The 7,017-nt window shown below is 43.3% G+C and overlaps 1 pseudogene across 1 annotated transcript; it reads left to right on the top strand.

Moving 5' to 3' along the window:
* The first annotated feature begins 2,851 nt into the window (after positions 1 to 2,851).
* Positions 2,852 to 3,347, top strand: LOC311606647 (large ribosomal subunit protein eL29-like; annotated as a pseudogene). Its single transcript has one exon. The product of its transcript is annotated as a large ribosomal subunit protein eL29-like (transcript).
* The last annotated feature ends 3,670 nt before the right edge of the window (positions 3,348 to 7,017 follow it).

The raw sequence follows: 7,017 nt of genomic DNA, 5'->3' as shown, positions 1-7,017 counted from the left end.
ACTAAACCCACTGGGTCAGAAAACAGAAGAGAAGAAGGAGAAGGGTCAGGATGACCGACAGTGAGAGGGGCACAGTTAGGAAGAAGAAGGCAATCATGACGTGGAGAGGAACAGATGCCAGAACCCATTACGTCACATATGGAAGAAAAGGCGTGAGACTAAGTGGCAGAGAGTTAGGTCACTGAGGACCTGCCCTGGAGGAGGAGAGATTGAAACCCTGGCGCCTTCTGCCTTCTCTTCCCAGTCACGATGAAATGAGCAACTGGCGTTCTCTCTCCTCACTCTGCAGCATCTGCTGGGGCCACACATCCCAAAGCAAAGCCCCGTGGAGTATGGAGTGAAGCCTCTAAACCCAGAAGGTAAAAATAAAACTTTTTGTCCTTAGAAGTTGGTTCTGTTGCGTATATTTGTCTCACTGACAGAGGCTGGCTAGCACGATGGTTCACGTGAGCTGGGTCCTTCCATTCCAGCCCCCTGACTTACACACAGAACTGCATCTAAGGCTCATGGAACTCAGTGCTTTTCAACAGAGCCCTCACTTCTGCGAGACCTTCCTCTTGCATGGCTCCTTCCTTCTTGAGGTCCTTCCTCTCTCTCTCTCCTCTCTCTCTCTCTCTCTCTCTCTCTCTCTCTCTCTCATACACACACACACATACACACACACACATACACACACACACACACACACACACACACACACACAGAGCCTACGTGTAGGCTCCTCAGCTGCAGGGCTCCTCCCTAATCTCCCAGTGTAACAGGTTCTGCAAGATGGCTGTAAACCCAGGCCAGAGTAGTATCTGTGCATACTATGTCAAAAGAATCAACAAAGCAATAACTCTTTTAGTCTCCCCGCCTATCACCAAGGTTTCCACATATTGTCTTCCCAGGAGTCCAGGTCACATCTCTCAGTCTCTTCTCTCTCTCTCTCTCTCTCTCTCTCTCTCTCTCTCTCTCTCTCTCTCTCTCTCTCTCTCTCTCTCTCTCTCTCTCTCTCTCTCTCTCTCTCTCTCTCTCTCTCTCTCTCTGTCTCTCTCTCTCTCTCTCTCTCTCTCTCTCTCTCTCTGTCTCTCTCTCTCTCTCTCTCTCCCATCCCCTCCTTCTCTTTAGAGTGGTCATCTCACATTTTAGTCCTTTCAGAATTGCCTGCAGGGATGGTTCATATACAGATCACTGGGCATTATCACACAGCTTCCGGTTTTAGAAGGACTGAGCGGGGCATGACACTTATCCTTTCTTGTGGTTTTGAGAGAGGGTCTCATGTAGCTCATGCTGGCCTCAAACTCACCGCATAGTGAAGGCCGACCTTGAACCCTGATCTCATCTTCCTTCTAACTCAGTGTTAGGGTTACAGATGTACACTGCCCTGCCCGGCTACGATCTGCTTTCCTATAAAGTGCCCAGGTGACTCTGAGGCTAGTCTTGAGACCACATTTTAAAGAGTACTGCTTCGGAGCTAAGAATGGAACTTAGGGAAACAGTGTCTGCCCAGCATCCGCAAGGCCCTGGATTTGAACTCTATGCCTGCACACTAAAATAAGACTCTCCTGCTAGGTCTCTGCTACTTGTTGTTGAAATGGGCAAGATTATGCAACCTAGGAAAGTGGTACTGGTCCTGGCTGAACACTACTCAGGACACAAAGCTGTCATCATGAAGAACACTGATGACGGCGCCTCAGGCTACCCTCATAGCTGGAGGCTGCAATTGACTGCTATCCCCAAAAAGTGACAGGGCTGTGGATAAGAAGAAAATTGTCAAGAGATCAAAGATCAAGTCCTTTGTGAAAGTGTATGACTACAGCTACCTCATGCCTACAGGATACTCTTGGACAAAACTGTCTTTGGCCTTAGGTATACTTTTGTTTGTGATAGGATTGTGAGTTCTAGACCGGCTTTGGCTAAAATACAAGTCCTTGTCATAAAAAAAATAAAAGAAAGAAAGAAAGCAAACCCCACACCCTTTAGAACAAGAAAGTATTCTCCAAGTCTTAAAGATAGCAGCTCCCTTCCCTTTAGTCTTGATATCAACCCAAGAGAGCTCTCCTTATACTGCTAGTGCTTAGCAACATTTGCAGTTTGCCTCAGTCTTCCCACCAGACCTTATGCTGGAATCTAACTTCCATTGCTGCAACACTAAGAGGTGTGACCTTTAAGAAATAATACGGTCTGTTCTTGTGGATGGATTACATGGGGGGGGGGGGGAGGTGGATCAGTTTTGTGGGAGCTGGTAGCTGATAAAAAGCATGGGCTTGTCACACTTGTATTGCCAGGTGCTGGTGCTGTGTTCTTGAACTTTCCAAGTCCCAGGCCTCAGAAGGAAAAAAAGATATCATGTGTCAATATGTTGTGGAAAATAATGTAAAGAGAAGAACTTAGCCAGGCTAGGAGAAGCAAACTGAAAGGGATATGGCAAGTGCTGGAAGTCACAAGACTGCAGAAGCCAAGCTGAAATCTCAGGCCCATAGAGGGAGAATCAGAGACACAAACAGGTTAGAGAAATGACCATGAGGCACAATAGTAACCATTGTGTGAGGGATTATCTGGAACCGTGAAGAAAATAACAGAAGTTAAAGAAACACATTCAAGGGCTGGAAACGGACCAGAGAAAAATGGGTAGAACACACTGGTCACCACTACCACCAAATCGCTCATTTCCTGCACAGCAAAATGAGTGATAAATTCTCAAATCAGAAAAATACATAGTCCCGTGAAAATACATTGAAGAATAATGAAGATAACACAAAACCTTAGTATTTCCATTCAAAGACAACTATTTAAAAAAAACATTTGCTAGCTTTCTCTTTCTCTTCCGATCCCAGGCGCTGTGGGAGCCGCGGGTTCCGGTGCAGACATGGCCAAGTCCAAGAACCATGCCACACACAACCAGTTCCACAAACAGCAGAGAAATGGCACCAAGAAACCCCGGTCACAAAGATACAAATCTCTTAAGGAGATTGACCCCAAGTTCCTGAGGAACATGCGTTTTGCCAAGAAGCACGATAAGAACGGCCTGAAGAAGATGCAGGCAAACAACGCAGAGGCAGTGAGTGCCCGTGCAGAGGCTATTAAGGCCCTTGTGAAGCCTAAAGCCATTAAGCCCAAAATGCCAAAGGGCCCCAGCCCAGCCGCAAACTCAGCCAACTTGCTTCCATCCCTCATCCCAAGCTTGGGAAGAAGATTCGAAGCTACAGAACTAGGGTAGTAGGCTCTATGAACCACAACCCAAGGTTCAAACCAAGACAGAGGCCGCGGCTCCAGCTAAGGCCCAGGCTTCAGCCCCAGCTCAGGCGCCCAAAGGTGCCCAGGCCCCTGTGAAGGCCCCACAGAAAAGGCTTCTCCCTATGTGAAGACAGATGCACTGGAGTGACACACCCACCTACACACTATTTACAGATGACCAGTGTCCTATGCTGTTTTTTACAAATAAACCTGAGACAAGCTAAAAAAAAATTGCTATATTTTTTCTATTTTTAAACTAGATTGATAGTATTATATAAAATAAGTGATGTCATGATTTTTCACAAACGCACTGCAGTCATTTGCTTAGGTAATTAAATCTTCATTAAAAAGAGACTTTTTTAAAGTGGGCATATAACAAATATCCTATTGAATAGATCATCAATAATTTACTTAACCATTGGTCTTTTATTAGATACTAGATCACTGTTAATTTTTCACACAGCAAAAATAAAATGATAATGGATACTTTAGTTCATAAATATTGGTGCTGATGAATATTTCCTCAAGAATACATTCTATACATTGCTTTGAGCGGCACAATATATTGATTATCACCTTGACAGAATATAAAATCATCTAAGAGACAAATCTGTAAGCATGTCTGTGAGGTATTTTCTAGATTGTATTAATTTAAGGTGGAAGGTGGTTTACTCCTTGCACAATATCTTAATTGGGTCTTCAGGTTTATGTGGCAAGGGGGTGAGCCATCTAACTGATGTTAAGTGTCTCTATTCAGAAAGATGCACCATATACCTTTAAAAATTCATTCATTTATTTACATTTTATTTTATGGGTGTTTTGTCTGCACATAAATCTGTGCACTATGTGCATGCCTGGTGCCTGTGGAGGCCAGAAAAGGGTGTTATACCCCTGGGAACTATAGCTACAGATGGTTAATGAGCTACCACATGGGTACTGGGAATCAAACCCAGGTCCTCAGCAAGAGCAGTAACTGCTCTTAACCACTGAGCCATCTTTCAGACCCCCAGTGTTTCATTTATAGTTTATTTTCTAACTTGTGCTAATCTCTAGTGAGCAATGTGCTTGTTGAAAAATATTCTAAATTTATAAAGTACAAGGGCAAAGATCAGAAATGAAATATGATTCCAGAAAATGCACTAATGTTTATTCTTGTGAGGAAGACAAGTTGTACAAATGACAGATACTAGGCATCTCTGCCACCATATGTAATTCAAGGAGTAAGAGTGGTGTGAAATGGACTCAGCACCCTATCCACTCATCTCTTGGTGAGCATCTAGGATAACCCCAGTTCTTTGTTATAGTGAAGAAAGCAACAACAAACACAGAGTGTAAATATCTCTATGGTAGTCTATGGGTATATGCTAGGCGTGAAATAGTAGGCTTATTTGTATTTCTATTTTTAAGTTTGTGAGCAACCTCTAAACTTATTTCTACAATCTCTGTATTAACTTGTACCCCACCAACTGTGAATGAGGGTGCATCTCTCTTAAGTTTTGAACTTAGGTTTTGAAAACTGATAATATGCATAAAGTTCCAAAAAGAAGCAGAACTTGACCTACGGGTTGAATATAATACATTACTAACAATGAGGCCTGCTTTAACTTTTTGTATAACTACAGCCTGTCCTTTAAGACCTACTTTAGTATTTAACATAACTGTAGCTCCCCTTTTAACACCTGCTTTCATCTATAGCATAATTAAACCCATTTTATCTTTAGTCTCATTTTGACCAATTTGAACTCGAAATTGAGTTCGAGTTCTCAGGCTCAGCCTGCCTAACACAATAGCCTTTTACTTATGAGTCAATACTTGCTACATAAAATAAAGCAATAGATGATAATGCGTGTTCTGTTTGAGTTAAAGATAACTATCTGTTCTGTTAGAGTTAAACTGTAACAACCTGCTATGCTCCTTTCTCCCAAAAAATTGGAAAGTCCCCAAAAGTTCCTCTACCCTAAATTCCAGCCAATCAGCTTAAAATGCTTTGTATAGCTCCCTGGAATAGAATTAATTCTCCTTGCTTGGCTAGACACAATGAACCTGGAATAGGATTGATTCTTCCTGCTATGTTATGGTCTTTTTCTTTTAAAAATACTACTGAGAATGGCTCAGCTTCACAGTCCTGGTTCCTGAATCCAGACTGTGCCCCTCACTGGTAAGACTTTGCTAAGTGTTCAATAAACTTCCATCAGTTTGAGTCTGGTGTCTGAGTGGCCAGTGTGCAGCTATTCCTAAACCTCAACATGAAGCTCTCCAAATGTACTCAGCAACTGTACAACTCCCCAGAGAGCAATAACCAACATCTGTGGTAATAGTAGCTCAAACTGTAGTTGCCCACCATTAAAGATAAAGATAAGACTGAGGTAAACCTTTGCTTATAGCCTTAGGAATTCATTTGTTTGTTTTGTTTTTGAGGCAGGGTTTCCCTGTGTAGCCTTGGCTGTCCTGGACTTGATTTGTAGACCAGCTTGGCCTTGAACTCATAGAGATCTGCCTGCCTCTGCTCTTCATACTGAGATTTCTCCTTGTGTGTGACCTGATAGCTAGGTATCCATGACAAAACCTTCATCTGTAGCCATTCAGTTTTCTTTAGACAGCCAGCTTTCTGCTGTTGTAATGAAATACCCGAGAGAAGATCAACCTAAAGAGAAACCAAGCTCCTTTCTTAGAGTTTCAGTTCTGTGGCTTAGGGTCCTGTGGAAAGGCATCCACTGTGAGAGGAAGGAGAGAGTGTTTCAGTATCCCTTCAAAAGCATCCCACTGTCTAGGCCCCACCTTCTACCGGTTCTACCACCTCCCAGTAGTGCCATCAACTGTGGGGACCAAACCTTTCCTAACCAACACACACACACACACACACACACACACACACACACCCTACCTCTTAAATAGACTTAGCCAAATCTTTTGAGATGTTTAACCTGAGTCAGAACAAACAGTTTAAGACTAGCAGAATTTCTGTCTTCAACAGCCCTTCAGTTCCTGTGTTACAGAACTGGTTAAGTTACCTGGCCACTGACAACAAAATAACACTATGAAATCCTGCATCGGGGTGGGGCAAGCAAAGGGACCAAGCAATAGGGAATAAGGCAGCAGAAAAGCAAAGAAACCATGGGAGCTTGGAAGTAATGGAGTGATGTCGTCCAGACAGGAGCGAGGTTGAATTCCACTTCAGCTACACTGGCTTCTGCTGAGAGTTCAGAAAAGATGAAGCTGAAAGGGACCAGTGAATGTGGAGACTTGACAAGGAAGCATTGTAGAGGAGAAGCAGAAGCCCAGTCAAAATAGACTGAACAGACTGCAAAGAGAAAACTATGGCGATAGTATGTTCAGGTAGATACATCTAGGGGTTCTGTCAGAAATGAGATCCTAGAAGGAAATGCAGGATGAGTAAGCTTAGCTTAATCTTTAAAAATCCACTACCCTCCCCTGAGAGCTCAGAGAACCCAGCTGAAGAGGGGGAAGGAAGTGTTTAAGAGCCAGAAGGAATGGAGGACACCAGGAGATCAAGGCTCTGTAAATCAGCTAAGCCCGTATGAGCTCACAGAGACCGAAGCAGCAAGCACAGGGCCTACATGGGTGTGCACAAGGTCCTCAGCACATATATTATAGCTATCAGCTTAATATTTTTATGGGACTCCTGACTGTGAGAACAAGTGGGGCTCTGACTCTTAGGACTCTTTTCTTCCTCTTGGGTTGTCATGTCCAACTTTGATATGATAATTTTTACTTCATCGTATATTTCATTTTGTCTGGTTTACTTGATTCCTTTCTTGAATCCAAGAAAGATTCCTG

Source organism: Acomys minous, assembly GCF_964271855.1.
Source record: "Acomys minous genome assembly, chromosome: 1".
In the NCBI taxonomy this organism is placed as follows: domain Eukaryota; kingdom Metazoa; phylum Chordata; class Mammalia; order Rodentia; family Muridae; genus Acomys; species Acomys minous.
The sequence above is the reverse complement of the archived record's forward strand: the minus strand, read 5'-3'. Positions and strand labels throughout refer to the sequence as shown.